General features: G+C 47.8%; 1 pseudogene; it reads left to right on the top strand.

Moving 5' to 3' along the window:
• The first annotated feature begins 4,649 nt into the window (after positions 1-4,649).
• On the top strand, positions 4,650-5,293 carry LOC144129720 (gamma-interferon-inducible lysosomal thiol reductase-like; annotated as a pseudogene).
• Positions 5,294-21,648: the final 16,355 nt, after the last annotated feature.

Below are 21,648 nucleotides of genomic sequence, written 5' to 3'. Positions count from 1 at the left end.
GTTAGACCATGCTGACCACCTGGAGATTGCGGACAGCCGGCTTCTTCACCTATGGGAGGCAAAGGGAGGACTCGAGAACCGACTCAAACGACAGCGGTGGAACCGCAATCTGCGCAGAAGAATAGCTAGGCTAAACAAGGAGATCGAGGATCATGCAGCTAAACTTACTCAACAAAACTGGGATGACACATGCAACCAAATGGATCGCAATATGGGAGTCTCTAAGACTTGGCACTTGCTCCGTCATCTACTTGACCCTACAGGTAGCAGAACTGCAGAAGCTTGTGCATGAGTATGCAGGCCCACCAGAGGACCTTTTCCTTGAACTTAAAGATAGATATATTGGCAATGCTCCTATCCAAGCCTTCCCAGATTATGCTGGTCCGGAAAACACGCAGCTCGACTCCCCCATTACTGTGGGTGAGGTTAGGGCAGAGATTGCCAGGCTAAACTGCAAATTCGCCACTGGCCCAGATGCAGTATCCAACAAGATCCTCCGCAACCTGGATGAAGTGTCGCTACAATCACTAACTGAGTATATGCAGAAATGCTGGTCGGAGGGCTCCATCCCACAAATAGGGAAAACGGCAGAGATCATTCTCATCCCAAAGCCAGGGAAGGCACTCAGCCTTGAGAACCTCAGGCCGATTTCGCTCACGACTTGTGTAAGTAAGCTCATGGAGCACGTAGTTCATACCCGCCTCAACCGGTTTATGGAGGAGAACGAGCTGTACCCTCCAACCATGATTAGATTTCGACCAAAACTTTCTACGCAGGATGTAATGCTTCAGCTCAAACATCAGATTATTGAGGCAAAAACGCGGGACACCAGAATAATTCTTGGACTTGACCTGGAAAAGGCCTTTGACAATGTCAGCCATGATGCGATCTTGGAGAACCTTCATGAACTCGGGGTGGGAGCCCGGACCTTCAACTATATCCGCGACTTTCTCTCAGGTAGAAAGGCGCATTTTCAAGTAGGAGGTCTCCACTCGCATGACTTCCCCCTCAGCAACAAGGGCACCCCGCAGGGATCGGTCCTATCACCATTTCTCTTCAACGTTGCAATGTTGAAACTTCCTTACCAATTAGCGCAGGTTCCGCAACTCCACCACAGCCTCTATGCTGACGATATCACCTTGTGGACCGCCGAGGGCAATGATGCAGAAATCGAGGAGAGACTACAGCATGCAATAGATATCGTGGGGAACTATGTAGACCCTAGGGGGCTGCGGTGCTCTCCAGCCAAATCTGAATTTCTCATATTCCGCAACATCAGATCCCTTGCGCAAACCCCACCGGCCATCGAACTCAGTATTCGCGGAGTCCCCATTCCTCGTGTGCCCAAAATTAAAATCTTGGGCCTAATTCTACAAGAACACGGCTTCAATGGTGACGTAATTCGGAAGCTTCAGGGAACCTCGCTGCAAATTATGCGACTCATTCGCCGCATTAGTAATCGCCACTCGGGCTTGAAGGAAAGCAATACTCTCCGTTTAGTACAAGCCTTTGTGATAAGCCGCATAGCTTACGTATGCCCTTACCTACATCTCAAGTCAGCTGAACAAGAAAAAGTGGAGGCCATACTCAGAAAATGCGTCAAACAGGCAGTTGGGCTACCCATGCACACACCGACTGCGAAAGTGTTAGGTCTCGTTCTTCATAACACCCTAAGCGAGATTATTGAAGCGGTAACCGTCTCGCAGTACGAACGACTATCGGCCACACCAACTGGCAGACACATTCTGTCCACACTAGGCATAACATACGAACGACAAGGCGGACCCACAACTGACCTTCCCAAACATATACGCCAGCTTCTGGTCATTCCTCCACTACCTCGGAACATGCACCCAGATTTCCACGCTGAACGTCGTACAGAGAGAGCCAAATCATTAGGCAAACGCTTTCTTAATGATACCTCTGTGGTATATGTAGATGCGGCAGATTCTTCGGCTGACAAGATGGTAGCTGTGGTCACCACGGAACGTGGTACACTCATAACTGGGGGCACTATACGCACTCAGCACACACATGTTGGAGAAGAAACAGCCATTGCTCTAGCCATTGTGGGATCCTCGGCAGAAACCATTGTCAGCGACTCAAAATTGGCTCTACGTAACTACATGTTTGGAAGAATCTCCCCACAAGCAGCACGGATTCTGCTAAATTATCAGCCCACGCGGCGCATTCGCCTAATCTGGACGCCTGCTCATGCTTCCCTTGCTGGTAATGAGGCGGCTCATAACCTAGCTCGAGAACTGTCCCGCCGAGCTGGGTCGTGCAGCCCACCCGCCCTATACTGTGGCAAAGACAGGTTGTTTTCTTACAGAGAAATCCTGCAGCACTACAGGCTTGCAAGACTCAGATTCCCCCCAGCAGATAAAACGCTCTCCAAGCAACAGGCCAAAGCCTGGCGTAAACTTCAAACTAACACCTATCCAAATCCCCAATTGTGTAGCTTCTATTCAGAAGGATTCTGCTCAAACAAATGCAAAAATTGTGATGCGAAAACCCGATCTAAATCATAAGATCTGGAACTGCCCGCAGTCCCTACCCGCGAGTCACTTCATTACCGACTCTGCTCATTGGGAGGCTCTATTGCTCAGCCCCGACACGGGGATACAGATCAAGCTCCTCCAGCTGGCTGAAGACGCCGCCGCTGCCCAAGGGATAGCGGCCGCCGTTTAAGCGGGGGGCGACTTCGTGTCGCTCCTCTATATCCGTTGGAAATAAAGTTTCATAACCAACAACCCCCGAGATTCAGGCAGCAACTGCACTTTTACTTTCCTCAATATCAAAACAACGTTATTCGTTATCATTCGCAACGGTGACATGTTCAGGTAGATGTTCTTCTAAAAAGCATGTTGAAAAGTACCGCCTATGAATATTCCTTTCCCCCACAAGCAAACTCTTTAACATTCTGCCCTTCTGTCCTTTGAAAATTTATATGAACAAAGTGTTATACTCTGACACTTTCGGAACCCTGCCTTCAAGACTAAATAAGTTGCTGCCAGAACACTAGGTAAAGGTCAGCGCCACATTCTTCTTAAATGCTCAACCAGATACGACAAAGCAAGACCAGGTGCATATGTCTTCACAATATTTAGTAGTCTTCATGATCATGTATTGTGCGCTACTTAAAACGACCTTAAAACGGATGTCAAAATCTGAATATTTTAAGGCCAAAATATACAGAAAACACGTGATTCGTTTTCTTTCTTTTCCACTGTGTAGTTTCCTCACTATTTGTGTTTCAGTGCGTGTACACTTATCATGATATTTGTAGTGCCTTTACTTTTCGCTCGCCGATGTTGCCCGGCTTACTCCTGCAAGCCCCTTCTTGGCTTTATATGCCTCAGTCTGTATTTATCACAACATAATGTGGCAATAATATTAATATTATTATTATTATTATTTTCATTGGCAATTATTTCATGCTTGAAACCAATAAATGCAAGCCATTAATAGACAACCGATAACGAAAAAAGAGTAGAGTGCACTCAGAACATCGGTGCTAAGTATCGTACAACATTATATCGGTTTTGTACCGCCATAGTGAGGAAACAATTAAAACCTGTTTTTTTTAAATGTGTTAAAAATCTGTGAAACGATCAATACACCAGAAATGATGTCAAAAAAGAATTGGCTAAAAATTAGGTACCTTGTCATACGAGCGATAAAGATATTACATTTTACTATATAAGCACTACTGCTACAGCAACTTTAACAGCTAAAACAAAAAAACAGGTTATAATTACAGAAAACAGTCGGGAACAGAATACCACGCATTTTTGGGTCGAATACACTAGCGTGCCATCGTTTCAAACGTCGAGCAAATTTTGAAGATTATTTGCATTGAGAATGTCTAAAAGATTGTTGTCTTCATTTAGAAATGTTCGAGAAATTACGCTTTTACGGTACTTTCCTTGCATAGCCTTCACGTTTGACTACTGAAGCCGTTAGGCCTCTAATTATTAAGATTACACGGTACCTGTATAATATGAATGTTGTGTTTTGCGCTCGCCTAATGGTAGCAAAAGCTGCTTTATTTTTTATGCTTACAGAAGAAAGAAGATACGCTGATTCTTACATAATTTTCTTTGTATTTTTAGGTAAATCCATGGCTGGGTCACAGCTCTGTCGGAAGGACTTGTTGCGTATATTGTCTTTTTGTAGGCAAATTAAACTATTCTTTTCTGTGCAAGTAATCGCAGCCTAAGTGTGCTTGTAGAATATTTTTCTTATGTATCAGGTGTTCTTTCAGACAATGTTTTCTGCAGCCAAACATCGAAGACCACCTGTGCCACGTATAAGTGCAATGACGCTTAAGTGGCGCAGAATTTGATGATCTGATTACGAGCAAAAAACAAAATAGAATAGAAAAAATAGCTTGGGAGTAACAAATATTCTTAACATATAGCGCAAAGAAGATAAGTGGTTCAATGCCTCTTTACTTCTCACGGGAGAACACTCCATCTTATCAAAACAAAACGGCCTGACAAAGTATCCGCCTTAAGCATCAGCACCGATAGCCAACGTCAATATCAGCCAAGTTGAACAAAGCATTTCAGACCATCCGTCAACCATCGGAACGTACGGTCACCAAGACAGCGTCCGTGCTCCGCAGGGTTCTCAACACAGCAGAAATGCAGTCCTTGCGTCTCTCAGTCATCGCTTCAGCCGTCGTCCTCGCTTGTGCATTCTCTCCGCCGAAGCCTGTCAATGCGTCAACAGGAGGAGGAGCTCTTGTCAAAATAACTTATTTTTTTTACGAAGGCCTCGGCGAGGGTCGTCACAGTTTCATCCTGAATCAACTGCGTCCCACTTACGACAGGCTGGTAGACTACATCACCCTCGACCTCTTGCGGTTCGGAACTACCCACATGAAAGTCGTCAACGGTACCGTCATTTTCACGTGTCAGCACAGCCTGAAGAATGCTACGTCAGCGAGGTCCAGACGGGCGCAGTTAAATATGTCCACCCTCCCACGCAGCTGCTACATTTCATCGCCTGCATGCTTTCGGACACCGACTGGCCAGTGCTGGACATGTGCAGCCAGGGACCCGAGGGCAAGCGGCTGCTTTACGAGATGGGCAAGAGAATGCGGGGACACTACCCTACCATTGAATACGTGCCATGAGATGAATTCAATTGCGTTCACAACGAGACGATGGAAGTATTGGCCAGGCACGACCTCTTCAGCATGGTGTGTGACCTGCTTAAGCCAGAGAAGCCCTACGTGTGCAATACTGCTGAACGTGACCCTGGATATTGCTTGTCAAGATACTGAATGTGTGCACGGATGGCATTATGAGCTTCCTGTGATTTCAGGAGAGCGTATTTCTTTCTACGCATGCATAATTAGAGGGCGACTAGCCGACGACGCAACTCAACAAACAAAAATAGGCGTCTCCTTCTTCAGTCGGCAAGGCAACCTGGGCGTTAAATGCCTATATCAAACTATTAACTTCAGTTGGTGCATCACACACATGCTTTCTTTCATTTTATAGTAGGCGCAGCCAGATCCAGCCTATCTATAGTATTCCAGATTATGCGGCTAATTAAGGGTAATTTTAAACGCGCAAAACCAACTTACGCATCTCGCCCGTCCTATAGAATTGTCACACTATGAATGCTTGACGTTTAACTGCAAACTTCGTAGTCATGACCACATCCAGAGGTAGACGATTAAAGCAGAGAAGCACAACCGCAGGTCTCGTTTACTGATGCTTTCGTCAAGCATAAATTCGGTAATAAGCTACGTTATAGCAGGAATCACAATCCTGATTGTTTGTATTTTTGTACTTGTCTTCATGTCTTATAAACCGTTTTACCGCCCAGATGGTGCTGTGAACGTTGTAAAGCGATGTGAGGCCTAATGTGCAATACGGATTCGCGCACTCGGCTTAGAGATTGAGTTATACAGGAGAATAATTAAACTGTTTATTGAAATAAGTGAGGCGTATCAGTTGATGGAGGATCCCTTTGCGAAAACTAATACGTTTGGATTGGAATATACTTATGGATATCTATAACGTATTTTAACGTAATTTTGGGTTGATGAATGCACTAAATATATGCCGTAAAAAGGGTCCTGAAATTTGATGCTTTGTATTCGAAATATATTTTTAAAATTTGTAAGAAAAAAAAACATGCATGCTTCAAACATGTTTCAAACAGTGAAAAATTATGAATGTGGTTTTAGCAACTTTCAACATATGAAATGTATACTTTCGTAAATATGAAATTAATGCATTCGAAGTATGCATCACTTAAATCATGCCTCGAGCACGTTTCTAATAGGTGAAAAATTTTACACCTTGTCAATGTATTAAAAGTGTACTTTCGCAAATATGAAATTAATCAATTCGACGGATACGTCACTTAAACATTTTTCGAGCCCATTTCGAACCCGTGAAAAAATATGTATGCGGTTTTAGCATCTTGTCAATGTATTAAAAGTGTACTATCGTAAATATGAAATTGACCTTCCTTATCAGCAAATTTGAAGCACACTTTTAGCTTTCGTAGAACAATCTAGTGCTCGAAATCGGGTTTCGGGAAATGGCCTTTGCATGTCGACTATGTATTGAAAGGATACTTTCCACATAATACAATGAGCCGCCGCGGTGGCTCAGTGATTAGAGCGCTCGGCTACTTATCCGGAGTTTCCGGGCTTGAACCCGACCGCGGCGGCTCAGAACGCTAAGGCGCCCGTGTGCTGTGCGATGTCAGTGCACGTTAAAGATGCCTAGGTGGTCGAAATTATTCCGGAGCCCTCCACTACGGGTACCTCTTTCTTCCTTTGTTCTTTGACTCCCTCCTTTATCCCTTCCCTTACGGCGCAGTTCAGGTGCCCAACGATATATCAGACAAATACTGCACCATTTCCTTTCCTTCAAAACCATTATTATTATTATCTCAAGGACGCGCGTGTATTCGTTGGTTGACAGTTTGAATCCTGACTGAGCCTGAAGCAAGTTACGACTAACAATTCGGTTCCAGATAGACTGCAGATTCGAACGCGACCACATTCACGCTTGTGCGACAATTTGGGGGCCCACACTCTTTGTGCAAAAAGCGCCTCCCCGAGCAAGATAATGTCTCTCCTCTCGGGGAGGTGGGGGGGGGGGGGGGGGTATATATTAGCCAAGCCAAGTATCACGCTTCTCGGAACAGTTCCTGTTTGCTGACGTCGCTTTCCGTCGGCATTTCCTGCGTGGCGACATCTTTCCTGTTCAGGTCCCGTCACGTGACATTATATTGCCACAGAATTCTTGATGACAAAGCCTTTTATCTGGGATTGTCTGTCTCCTGATGCTCACAACCAGTTCAGTCATTACTTCTTCTATTGAGAACATTAATCAGTATTATACGGTTAATTCGACTAGCATACCTTTTGCAAGCCGAAGTGAATATATTTTAATGTATTAATCGCATATTTTAGTGTATCTTTAATGTAGTGTAATGTATTTATTGTATATTTTTAGCATACTTTTAGTTTATTTAATATATATTTTAGTCTTTTTTACTGTATTAGTTGTATGTTTTAGCGTATATTTAATGTACTTAAAGTGTATTTTTGTAATATTTTAATTGAACGCGATTTGTATTTTAATAGATTTTTAACCAATTTAAATATAATAAGCGGACAGAAATTGCACTTTCGATGCATTTGTAAGAATGTTCAAAATAGTACTCCTAGCATATTTAGAAATCATTCGTATGGTAATTTAATCATGGGGACAAAAATGCAAAATACGAAATTAATACAATGTATTCGATATGCATCTTTAGCACAGCCTTTTTTCGCTACGGGATGGCCGCTAAGAGGAGGAATGCTTGCGAAATTAGCTTGGGTAGAATATTGGGCGTGCTCTCATCTGGACGTTTTCAGAGTTTTTTGGCGACTGCGATCTCATGCTATGAGCGCTTTTTTCCTGTTTTGAGATTCATTTCGCTCCAATTGTTGTCCAAATCAGTTAAATGTCGTTCCAAAATCTCCGTGATCTTGACGCCAAAGCTGAGGCTGATTTATTTATTTATTTGAAATTCCTTACAGGCCCATTGGGCATTGTGTAAGGGGGCGAAAAAAAGATATAATACAGTGCATTAATAACCAAAGGAAACAAAAGGAAACGTACGCGACGCAAAATAATTCACTACAATACAGGATAATGGGCTTACCGAACGTGGAAACAAAGCGCGATTAAGGCAAACACGGAAACATGGCAAGCAAACATAAGTAAGAAAACATCCCAATGGCACGAGTGTAGCAGCAAAGCAAAGAACAATAATAGACTTGAACGTAGGTGTGCTAAATGACGGTTTCAGTGAAATATGTGATGAGTTTAGAATGGAAAGATTCTAGATTAGACGCGGAAGCGATGTTGTCTGGCAGATCATTCCATTATCTGATGGCTCGTGGTAATGCAGATGAGTTAAAAGCCAATGTGTCACCATATATTCTTGCGAAACTAAACTGATTATATAATCTTTTCGACGTGCGGGATGAGACATCGAGTTGAAATGAGGTAGTTCTATTGAAGTGCACATATTTGTGAAATAGTGTGAGGAGAGCGATGTCACGGCGCGTGCTTAATGATTGTAGAGAAAGATCTGTTTTAATCTGAGTGACGCTTGAGCGGCAGTTAAAGTTTCGTGAAATGAATCGTGCTGCCCTGTTTTGGATAGATTCTAACGCGATGATCATGTTCTTATGATAGGGAGACCAAATGGGAGAAGCAAATTCAAGTTGTGGGCGAACAAAAGTGAGGTATGTTAGTTTTCGAATATTAGATGGTGAATTTCGGAGATTACGGCGTAGGTATCCTAATGACTTTGAGGCGACGGCACATATGGATGAGATATGGTATGACCATGAAAGATCTGAAGAAAAGTTAACGCCGAGGTATTTGTAATGTGATACGTGAGAGAGTAGATCATTTTGAATACGGTATGTATAGCTAGATTTGTTATTTTTACGGGTGAAAGAGATGACTTTGCACTTGGATACATTAAGAGTCATTAACCATGAGTTGCACCAGTCGTTAATAGTAAGGAGGTCTGATTGGAGCGCCAGGTGGTCATTAGTAGATCTAATAGGGTGGTATATAATGCAATCATCCGCGAAAATTCGCATACTAGAAGTTATATTATTAGGTAAATCATTGATATAAATAAGGAATAATAAGGGACCAAGCACACTGCCCTGCTGTACACCGGAGTTAACTGGGGAAAGGTTAGAGGACAGATTATTAACAAATACGAACTGTTGGCGATGCGAGAGGAAGTTACGAAGCCATGTTAAAGTTAGCGAGTCTAGACGGAGTGATGATAATTTTGAAATCAAGCGGTAGTGAGCTACGCGGTCGAACGCTTTGGCAAAATCAAGGAATATACAGTCAGTTTGAAGGTTATTGTTCATATTAAAATGCAAATCAGTTGTTAGTTCGAATAACTGTGTTTCGCAGGAGAGACCCTTTCTAAACCCGTGTTGATTAGTGTAAAAAAAAGTTATTCTGCTCAAGATGACTAAAGACATGCGATGAAATTATATGTTCAAGCATTTTGCAGCAGATGCACGTGAGAGATAGAGGACGGTAATTTTCAGCGGAGTTTTTGTTTCCAGATTTAAAAATTGGCACTATTTTAGCTATCTTCCAGTTTGAGGGTAGTATTCCTGTAGTTAATGATTGCTGAAAAATATGAAATAAAATTTTGCTTGCCACTGGAACTGTATTTTTAAAAAATTTTGAACTAATGCCATCAACACCAGCCGAAGTAGATACCTTAAGAGAATTTATGAGACACGTGATGCCTTCTTCAGTCATCTGAATAGGTGTCATGTAGCGGTAATTAAGATCCGGAACTTCCGGAAGGGTGGAATGATCTTCAGAAGAGAACACAGATGAAAAGAAGGTGTTAAATATTGAGGGGCACTCGTTGTCTGAGATGGGGGTGTTGTTACTTTGTAGAGAGATGGAACTATCATCACGCTCAGGGCATACTTGTTTCCAAAACTTTTTGGGGTTAGTTTTCAAAAGGGCTGGAAGATCATGTGAAAAATATTTGTCTTTTGCCGCAGATAAGGCGGAGCAATAGAGTTTTAGTGCATCACTGTACTTGTTCCACGCAGAAATGGTACAGGCACGCTTAGCAGTCCGGTATAACCGCTTTTTCTTGTTCCTTAGTTGTTTAAGCCTTCTAGTAAACCAGGGATTAGATTTATCTTTAGTTATTTTGATCACAGGGACAAACCGGTTGATCAAATATGAAATCTTATCTCTAAAAAGTATCCAGTTTTCCTCAACGCATCGGTTGTTAATTGAAGGTAGAAATGTGTGATAAAAGAAGGTTTCTAGTTCTGTGTTGATAGCTGTGAAATTAGCCTTATTATAATCGTGAATCTTTTTTGTTACATAGCCCATAAACTGAACCGGGATGTCAACACTTAGCTGAAGTAAATGATGATCGCTGAATCCCTTTAAATGAGTTACTGATCCTATCGTTTCCGGTGCTGTAGTCAGTATCAGATCTAGTATGTTAGTGTCGCGTGTAGGTTGGTTTACAACCTGGAATAGGTTGAAATCGAGCGTCAGGTTACAAAACTCTGTAGAAATATGACAAGGTGATGATAGTTGAGCCCAGTTGATTCAAGGAAAATTAAAATCTCCGATGAGATAGATGCTATGAGCAGGACATAACTCTGTTGCTTTAGTAATACTGATACGCAATTCATTAACGAAAGGATGACTAGAATCTGGCGGGCGGTAACAAGCGCCTATCAGAATCCGATACGCGCTTATATACGAGAGTGAGTGAGTGAGTGAGTGAGTGGGTGGGTGAGTGAGTGAGTGAGTGAATGAATGAATGAATGAATTAGTGAGTGAGTGAGTGAGTGAGCGAGTAGTGAGTGAGTGAGTGAGTGAGTTGGTGAGTGAGTTAGTGAAAAACGTTATTGATATCTAGATTCCCTGGTCCTCTGAGGTCTTCAGATAGCTTCGTTCATCTTCTTGCAGAACGGTCGGTTGCCCTTAGTCCTGGGCTCCGCTGGATGCTGCTGCCAGTTGTGCTCGCCGGATCAGAAGTCCTTGGTCGACCCGGCGATCGCTGGAGAGCACTCCCTCCCATTGCTCCGCACTCGGGTTTGATATTACGGGTACCACGTGTATCTTCCGGCATGCCCACGTTATGTGATACAGATTGGGTGTTTCGTGGCACCAGGGGCATTTGTCATTGCACTGTGTGGAATGCATTTCGCTGAGTACGTTTAGGTTCGGGTTCGAGCCCGTTTGTAGCTGCCTCCACACCACAGAGTCATCTCTGCTTAGGGAGTTGTGCGGTGGCGGATACCGCTTTCTGCAGCCTTGTAGTAATTTAGTATCGCCGAATACTCTTGGCGCACAGGTTCGGTCTCCTCGAGGTCGCCTACGTTGGATGCTCGGTAATAAGTGTACCCTCGAGCTATCCTGTCCGCCTATTGGTTCCCTGACACTGCCGTGTGTCCCGGCGTCCATACTATTGTATGCCTAATTGGTTCTTCGTTTGGCTGTCGTTGTGTTATGTGGTCTCCGGGGTGGAGTACGCGGAGCGCTTCGTGCCCTATTCTGCCACATAGGTAGTGGCGGCACGCCGTTTGTGAGCCTGTAAGAATTGTTAGAGACCGTTTAGACCGATCGCCCACCGGTGCCGCTAGAGCAACGGCCGCTTCTTCAGCATCGGCTACCGTACAGTCTTGTAGTGATGCGCTGGTGATCTCGCGTAGGTTCGAATCAATCACCGTCGCTACCGCGTTGCAGTGGCTCTGCCCCTCTGCTCTGGAGTATGTGGCTGCTTCCACGTGTACCGTCGTTTCTTGGGGCGCTAGTGTGTTTTGTAGGTATTCAGCCCTCGCCTCTTAGCGTGCTTTGTGTATGTTGGGATCCATGTTCCTGGGTAAGGGTGCTATATATTCGAGAAAAATATTCCTAAACGCCCCAAGCTGCACTCACGTTACACGTTGGTCGCACGGCCTTCGCAGCAGGAATGAAATGATGTACCGTAACAGTTATTTCCGCATATCAACAGCCCTTGCTCGAGACTATATGGAAATACTGGTTTGCGTTACACAGGTCCCACCACACGGGGGAGTGTAGGTCGCCGTACTGGCAACGCATGGTGGTGCCATGCTTACTGTTACATGTGGGGACGCATGGGGCAGTAATACAGTAAGAAAAGGACGTCGGTCTGTATCATCTTAGGTTTCGTTTCCTGCCTTGTTCAACCATACCGCTCGACGTGCTCCGAGGCACTAGTGGTGCGCCTGTTAGTGGGTCCTCATTATTCCAAGGCTACTAGTGTGGAGTTGCGGAAAGCAGGACCGTTGAGAAGCCAACCGGACAGCTTTATACCCACCAGGCAAATCCCGGCACGAGCACGAGACGCCCGAGACGGGTGCCAGTCGCCGCGAGCCTCCCGCGAGCGCGCAGCAGCGCTGCCAAGCCAAGCGACGCAGATGGCCTAGCCACTGCATGTAGCTACTGCCTACAACAGCTAGGCGTTCTGGAAATTTTGAAATGTAAACGGGGCAGGGGTAAATAACTTCTGCATAAGCCATTGTTCAGCAAATACAGATGTACAGATGTCAGCGCCAATTCCTCCCATAGCACCCGGAGGGAAGCCAACGAGAGCATTGTATAGTCGTCATGAAAACGGTATCGAAAAGAAAATGGCATACTGTTCCGGAGTTCCCGGGTTCGAACCCGACCGCGGCGGCTGCATTTTTAAGCAGGCATAACGATAAGGCGCCCGTGAGCTGTGCGATGTCAGTGCACGCTAATGATCCCCAGGTGGTCGAAATTATTCCGGAGCCCTCCACTACGGCACCTCTTTCTTCCTTCTCTCACTCCCTCCTTTATCCCTTCCCTTACGGCGCGGTTCAGGCGTCCAAAGATATATGAGACAGATACTGCGCCATTTCCTTTCCCCAAAAACCAATAATTATTATTATTACAACAGGCTCTGTGGGCCATTGGAGACAATCTCACTGTCATGTATATGGCGTTGGAGTCCAACTGGAAAAACCTGCTTTGATTGCGTTCCGAACACTGGATAAGCAGCGCACCCTCCCTGCCGCCCTGGGAGGTGGCATGCAGTTAATGGTTGATCGCGAGAGATTGATCACGAAATCAACGCTGCGGCCTAGCTATTGCTGCAGTGCAGCATGTCAGTCACGACGCTTCAGCGCAAACGCATTCAAGCCATATCTCTCTCAACATCGGCACATGTATCAAAGCACGAATGAGGTGTCCGCATATATACAGGCAGCCAGTTGTGCGCCCTTCCTTTGCTCAAAGTTATCGCCGTCAAGTACATTGTCGACGCCAACGCCAATAAACACAGTGAACGCCGACATCTTTTGCTTTGTATATCCTGGATTAGCTGAGCTAATCCACATTAATTTTTTAAGCCGGGCCACTTCAGCTCCAGGCAGCTCATCCACCGACTAGAATAAACAAAGTATATATTTCCTTTTTGTTATGGACAAAGCTAACTGCATAATTAAACAGATGGGAAGGTGTACAAAAAATGACGGACAATTTACCGTTTTCAGTTATTCATATTAATTGGTCTTTTGGGAAAGGAAATGGCGCAATATCTGTCTCATATATCTTTGGACACCTGAACCGCGCTGTAAGGGAAGGGATAAAGGAGAGAGTGAAAGAAGAGAGGAAGAAAGCGGTGCCGTAGTGGAGGGCTCCGGAATAGTTTCGACCACCTGGGGATCTTTAACGTGCACTGACATCGTACAGCACACGGGCGCCTTAGCCTTAGCCTTAGCGTGTTTAGGCCAAATGCGAACTACGTGCGCTCGCATTTCGGTTTTAATTTCGGTTTTGGGTCCGGCTCGAGACGGCTTAAGAGGGAAATGCGATAGCTGTGTTCTGGATCCATTACGCTCGAATCTAAGCTCACTACGACATCCAAAGCACAGCACGTTCTGTGCTTTGTTCTGCTGATGCGATGAAATAGGGATCTAATGTAGTGGGGAAGCGATCAGTTCGCGCCAGCGCGCATTCGGAACCCACTCGCGGCCATTAGACTGTTTGCCATAAAGAGTTTTTCATAGTTGGCCAGAAAGCCTGCTGGCAGGCTGGCTCAGCAGCTGGGCAGATTTCGACTTGCCCACCGTGGCAGGTGGCCTGCTACCCGCCAAAGGCTTCGGACAGACTAACCTCGCGAATGCTGAGATTGGGAATTTTAGTGCTCGCGAAATAAAGGTTGCTTAGGCGTGACAATGTTGTGGTTGAAAGAAGAGGTGAGTAATTTAAATATGTTTTGTAGACCCGCCCGAAGGGTAATGCTATTCCTAGCTATTTATGAGCTTTCGTCTGAACCTCGGTGTTTCAGGTACTTCTGTTAAGGTTTGTTTGCCAGTAACAAAGCAAAAGGAAATATCCCGTTGTGTAGAAAGTAAACAAGACAGCTAGTAGTCAGGACTTCGCCTAATCAATTCCGACTGAAGCTGCAGTTTTTTTTTTATTTTTTACGCTTTTTGAAGCGAAAAGCTTCACTACGCCAGCTTTACGAGGCGTCACCTGGGCCGAAAGTGTGACCTTGAATGTAGCTAGAGGACAGTGGGACAAGCAAGTTTCACCTTGAATGTAGCTAGAGGTCCGACCATGAGCATAACTGGTGGTAGTCAGGTTCGACACATGGCGTAATAGAGCAGCTGCTGTTACGCCAACTATCTCGACTTCGACCATTGATCTCGACCGTTGAACTTGATCTTCGGTCAAGCGGGAAAGCGTCTGCCGGCAACGCATGCGCAGGTCATGAAAGTGAGTTCTGCATAAAACGCTGGTGCACTTTGATGAGTTCAGCGGAACGCTATGTGTGATCGATGTGGCGACTGCCGTGGAGAGCAGTATATGTGCGCCCCACCCACGTGTTGCGGTGAGGAGAGGAGGCACTTCAGGTGTGCTGTCTACTCCCTCCGTGACGTCACACACCTTGACCGAGCGGAGCGGGAAAGCGTCCGCTAGAATCGCGTGCGCAGGGCATCTAAGTGGGTTCTGCATAAAAAGGCAGGTGCGCTTTGATTTGTTACAGTGGTCTCCCTCCCAAGTACTGACCGAGCCCAGTATCAATACCTGATACCAATACCAGATTCTTCGTGCCAATACCTGATACTTGATTTAATGTCTGCTGTTGGTCCTTGTACACAAGGTATTAAACTTATTTTTGGAATATGGCGGAGTGCTTGACGCACTCTGGCACCGGTCGGCCCGGTATTGCACTGCATCCGGGATCGGCCCGGGCCCTATGGGCCTATTAGCCCGCGGCGCCTTTTCTATCTATATTTCACTCCTATCCTTTAAGTCTCCTATTTTCAGCACTGGGCAGCGAGCGTGGCTCGGCTTGTGCCAGTATGCAGGCTCATACTCTTTCCCTTTTCCACTTCCTTTCAGCAATCTTAGTCAGTCGGTCTGTGATGCGTTCAACCTAACACCAGTTGTGTTCGATGCGACGCCTGCAGAGGATACCGCCAGTCGCTCGCCCACAAGCGTAGCCAGGAAAAAAACAGCGTTTCGCTTTCGGCCAGGGTTAACCACAGCTAAGCCACCAGCAGCCTTTATTTCTTCCTTCATAACCTGCCTCACGGTGCGGTTGAGGTATACACCGAGAATTGAGAGAGCATTTTCTCATAACATTTCCACGTGGCTGCGAAATGAACCGGAGTTTCTGGAACCAAGATGTCAGAAACGAAACCTGCTGCTTATGAGCTTGAGTGAATATTCATTTAATATGAAACTTGGCTAAATGCTTCATTCGCGATTGCTGCGTAATGAAATTATTTCTCGCCGATTTAGCATGGCAAGATATTTTTGCGTGATTTTTTTAAACAATCAGACACAAAAGCAGTGCTCCTAAGCGTGTTTCATGGAATATCAACGAGCTGTAGAGGAATGGCTGTTGTGGCTTTTTCAGCAATACCAGTGTTCACGTTAGGGCTTGATTTAAAAATATTGGTATGCAATGATGTGCAAAAAGAAAAGTGATTTTGAAGTGTCTTTTTACGCCGAAAGCACTGTTTCAGAGGGTCCAAACCCAACCACGAATCTTGCGGAGTCTGTGGCCTTGACGCTGCATAATATACAATTTGTTTCTGGGGAAAGGAAATGGCACGGGCGCCTTGCCGTTTTTCCTCCATAAAAACGCAGTCGCCGCGGCGCCCGTGTGCTGTGCGATGTCAGTGCACGTTAAAGATCCCCAGGTGGTCGATATTATTCCGGAGCCCTCTAGTACGGCACCTCTCTCTTCCTATCTTCTTTCACTCCCTCCTTTATCCCTTCCCCTACGGCGCTCTTCAGGGGTCCAACGATATATCAGACAGATACTGCGCCATTTCCTTTCCCCAAAAAGCAAATAATATTATTATTCAGTATCTGTCTCATATATCGTCGGACACCTGAACCGCGCCTTAAGAGGGAACGCGACAGCAGACGCAGCGATCGGACGCGTGGCACATCGGCTCCGTCGATTTTCGACTGGAACCGCGGCAATCTGATGTAACACCTATCAAACCTGTGCGACTGCATCTGTGAAGTCAGCAGGATCCTGGAGACACCGATCTGACCCGGCGACGCCCAATTTTTGGCCATTTCGAGCAACCCTCCGCATCACCACGTAGCGGTCGAGCTAAGCCTAACGGCTTCGGCTCCCCCGCCGCTGGCTGCGGAGACGCCCGCCGGTCAACCGCTCAACATGGCTCTGCCTGAACGACGCGGCTACGACCCCACGACTCTGTCGTGGTCGTCTGTCCCTGCAAGCCAACTAGAGGATGGCCCATCCACCATTTCGGCGCAGCAAGCTGCCCTTTTTCAAGTCGTTGAAAGCCGGCGCCACCGCCGGCAAAACGCCCGAGGAGCTGCAACGCCCAAGACTCCTCTCGACAAATCAGCAACGGGAGACGCTCGCGCTCCGTCTTCTAAATGTCCACAAAAGTCATTTTCACCAGTCTCCAAGTGGACGCCGAAGCCGACGGTCAGGATGAACCCTGAGGATTACGTGATCGTGCTGCGGCCACGCAGTACGGTCGCCCTCAAGACAGCAATCCAGCAAGGTGAGCTCGGCGCTGCCATTTCGGAACTCATCGGCAGACAGCATATGAATGCGATTACAATTTCTCCCAATTGGGAGCAAAACATTATCGTCTGCGGCACGCAGAACCCCGAGGTAGCTCAAAAGCTTCTGACGGACATCCAAATTACAACCAGCAAAGGATCGCTCCCGCTTCACGGACACCTCAAGCTCACCGGTGATGTGTGTCGTGGTGTGATTTCTGTGCATAACCTTGAAACCAGCGAATCCTTGAAACATAGTGTGCAGTGGCGCGGTGGTGATTTAGTCCATGTGCGCAAGCTGGGAAAATCGAATGTAGCTGTGTTGACTTTCGAGGGACGCAGCGTTCCGCGTTACGTCCATTATAATGCAGAACTGACTCCCGTCAAGGAGTACAAAAAAACGGTGCCAGCGTGCTACCGTTGCGGCACACTGGGGCACCGGGTGGACAACTGTCCCACCCCGGTCAAGGAAAGATGCGGCCTTTGTGGTCAAAACGTGGGGCTTGGTACTGAGGGGATGGCCCCCCACGTCTGCAATCCTATGTGCTTAATCTGCGGGGGCCCGCACCTCACCAGCTCCCGCGAATGCACCGCCAAATTCATCAAGCTGCCGCAGCCAGGGCCCAGGACGCCATCCAAGGGAGCCAATTCCGGCGCTACACGGGGAGGGCGGCAGCAAAACAACCAGAAGACGCCACGACGTGGCGTGATGCCTCCCCCAGGCAAGACAGCAACGGTAACGCCACCCCCCGGAACAGCGGAGTTCCCAGCTCTCAGCGCTTCACCTGGCGGCGCCGCCTGCAACCAACCCAAGGAAGGCAGCTGGGCGAGGGTCGTCTCCTCTTCTTCCCCTCCTCCCTCCTCCCCCACCAGCACGGCCGAGACGCAAGAACTCAAGCGCGAGCTCGTCCTCTTGCGAGCTCAAAACGAAAAACTAGCCAGCGAGCTTAACTCACTCAAAGCCAAATTCCCTACTCCGCCCGCGTCGAGCGACGAGGAAGAAAATATCACAGACAGGGAGATTCCTACTAATGTGGAGAGTCGCGCCGCGGCCCTGGAGAGCCGGGTGACCGCAATTGAAACACAATTGGCTGACCTCCCCCAAATTATCCACGATACCATTGCGCGTCAGGAGGAGAGTGTCATCGCACAGGTGACCCAAGCCGTAACTCACATTATCCAAAAATGGATAAAAGACAATCCGCTCGTCCTTAAACGCGTAGGGCCTATCAGGGACGATAACCGCCCCTCCAAATTCAACAGAGTTATTCCCGATGAATTTGACTTCTCGGAAGACTCCTCCACGTCTGCGCCGGGCACTAGCGGACTGGGGAGTCTTAACAACGTAACCCCACCCTCTGCCTCTGACCATGGCCCCCAACCCTAAGTCGCGAGCAAGAGCAACTCAGCCGCTTACAATAACGCAGTGGAACTGCCGAGGTCTCAAGAACCGCACGAAGCGGACTCATCTCCGCATCTATCTTGAGACCTTTGAGTTTCTCGTCGCCGTGGTTGCCCTTCAGGAACCCGGCGCCGGTGCCAAACCCACAAACTACACTACATTTCAACACAACCCGCAGACATGTATACTTTTTCGCAAGCAGTATACTGCGCAGGAAGTCACGCTCCCCACAACACCGCCTTTCCCATACACGATGGTGTCCGTGCTGCCCCTAAAGCGGTCTGACCCACCTGTACACATTCTAAACATTTACTGCCCACCTAAACTTAAGAACGTCACGTTCAATGAAATTTTCACCCAAGCAATGCAGGTGGCTGGAAGGGATCCCCTTCTGATCGTCGGCGACTTCAACGCCCCGAGCAGGCTATGGGGGTACCCCCGGGAGGACAGACGTGGGCGGAAGCTTGCAGAACTTCTTTCCACACTTGGACTTACTCTACACACTGATCCCGCCAACCCAACACGTGTCGGCAATTCGATTCAACGAGATACTTGCCCGGACCTCACATTTACACGCAACATACGCCATGCCGATTGGCTGAATACAGAGGACACTCTGGGTAGTGATCACTGTATAATCAACACCACCATTTACATGCGTCCCCTGAAACGCCCACTAACACAAGCTCGTGTACCGGACTGGACGACTTTCCGCACATCTCTACCTATCGTAGATCCCCTCCAGTCGGGATACGACGCATGGTCCAAATCGCTCACGTCTACACTCACGCAACACGAGAAGCAGATACAGCTCACAGAAACACAAACGGACGTGGACAACCACTTGCTCCACCTTTGGGAGGCCCGCCGCAACCTCACCAAACGATGGAAGAAACAGAAACATAACAGACGCCTAAAGAAACGCATCCTCGAACTCACACAACAAGCAGCGGAATATGCTACTCAGCTAGCCGACACTAACTGGGTGGACCGGTGCAACGCGGCTGCGCGCCACATGTCTGGCCGCAACACGTGGCGCCTATTCCGCGCTCTCATCGATCCAATACAAACACGCACGGAAACCCAACGCCACTTACATAGGGCATTGCACAACTTTACAGGAACGACAACACAGCTAGCGCACACGCTCAGGGATCGATACCTTTGCACCACTAAGAACCCCCGGCAGGCGGCGTACTCGTATGCAGGCGAAGAGAACACGGAGCTGGACAAGCCGTTCCAGCTCCACGACCTCCGGGCGGCCTTAAGCAAGATGAAGCGTGGCACTGCACCTGGGCGCGACAAGGTTACGGTCAAGCTTTTGGCCAACCTTCCCGACGCAGCCTACGCCGCGCTTCTCAAATACATCAATAGCATTTGGGACGGAGACAATCCTCTCCCTCTCGATTGGAAATCGGCTCTCGTGACCTTGATTCCGAAGGCCGGCAAACCTATCGATGTGGAGAACCTTCGCCCCATCTCTCTGACGTCTTGTGTCGGCAAGCTGATGGAGACGATGGTGCGCGACAGACTCTCCGATTATCTCGAAACACAGCACATTTTCGCGGACACCATGTTCGGTTTTCGTCCTCACAAGTCAGCACAGGATATACTTCTGCAGCTCCACCACGACATTTTAGATCCTGTCGAATGTCCCCACAAGGACAAGGTGGTCCTGGCCTTGGATCTTAAAGGCGCATTCGACAACGTCAAACATGCAGTAATCCTGGACCACCTCAGTAACACCAACTGTGGCCACAAAACATTCCATTACATAAGTTAATTTCTTGCAGACCGTCAAGCCTATATACGCATACAAGATGCGGAACACGGGCCATACACCATCGGCTCGAGGGGAACACCTCAAGGCGCGGTCCTGTCTCCCCTGCTCTTCAATTTGGCAATGCTTCGCCTTCCCTCCAAATTGTCTTCTCTGCCCGGGATACATCACGCTCTTTATGCGGATGACATTACAATCTAGGCCACGCAAGGCAACCTGGGCCACATGGAGTCCTGCCTGCAAGCAGCAGCGACCCTAGTCGACGACTACGCGGCCTGCTGCGGACTCCAGTGCGCCCCAGCTAAATCAAAATTTGTGCACTTACGTCCCTCCCCCCGGGACACAACCCCGCTTCGCATCAGTCTCCCCTCGGGACCGATCCGGAAGGCCAAGGAGATCCGCGTCCTTGGCCTCTTCATACACCACCAACGCAGAGTCGACACCACCATAGCCAAACTTCGCACGGTGGGAGACCAGGTGGGCCGAATGGTCCGCCGGGTCTCAAACAAGCGGGGCGGATTACGAAGCAAGGATGCACTGCGGCTTGCCCATGCTTTCGTAACGAGTAGAATCCTCTACTCAACTCCCTACTTGCACCTGCGCAAACATGATGATGACCAACTGGAGGTCATCCTGCGGAAAGTCATCAAGCGGGCTCTCGATCTTCCGATGACAACGTCCAACCAGCGGCTTCTGGCCTTGGGCGTGGGGAACACATTTCGGGAGCTTCGAGAGGCCAACTTATGCAACCAATACACGCGTCTTGCACAGACCACGTCCGGTCGCCGCCTCTTGGACCGGCTACACATCAAACACGACTACCACATTGAGGAAAGGGAGAGAGTGCCAGAACCCTGGAGACGCGCCCTCCGGGTCCGACCCCTTCCCCGCAACATGTCCAGTGAAGACCATAGCGGTCGTCGCCAGGCGCGCGCGGAAGCGTTGGCGCGATACTATGGTAACCAAGAACATGTGTATTACGTAGACGTTGCCGGCCCACACCACGGGGGGTGGTACACGGCCGCAGTCGTACACAACACAAACACAGTTAACGGGCTCACTTTCAAAGCCTACAGCGCAACACACGCGGAGGAGATTGCCATTGCTCTGGCTCTCACGAATCCCAAGTCAAAACACATCATCACCGACTCGCGAGGGGCCTGTCGGAACTATGAGTTGGGCTGGGCTCCCCCGCTTGCCTGGCGCATACTGGAATATAGCTGTTGATCTGAAGATCCAACTCCACGCAACCTGATTTGGGCTGCCGGTCACCAGGGCCTCCAGGGAAACGAACAGGCCGATCAGGCCGCCCGCGCACTCTCTCCCCGGGCTATCTCCCTGTCCTTGGAAGGGTA

This window comes from Amblyomma americanum, chromosome 4 (genome assembly GCF_052857255.1).
Source record: "Amblyomma americanum isolate KBUSLIRL-KWMA chromosome 4, ASM5285725v1, whole genome shotgun sequence".
Taxonomy (NCBI): domain Eukaryota; kingdom Metazoa; phylum Arthropoda; class Arachnida; order Ixodida; family Ixodidae; genus Amblyomma; species Amblyomma americanum.
This window is presented reverse-complemented; position numbering and strand designations above follow the sequence as displayed.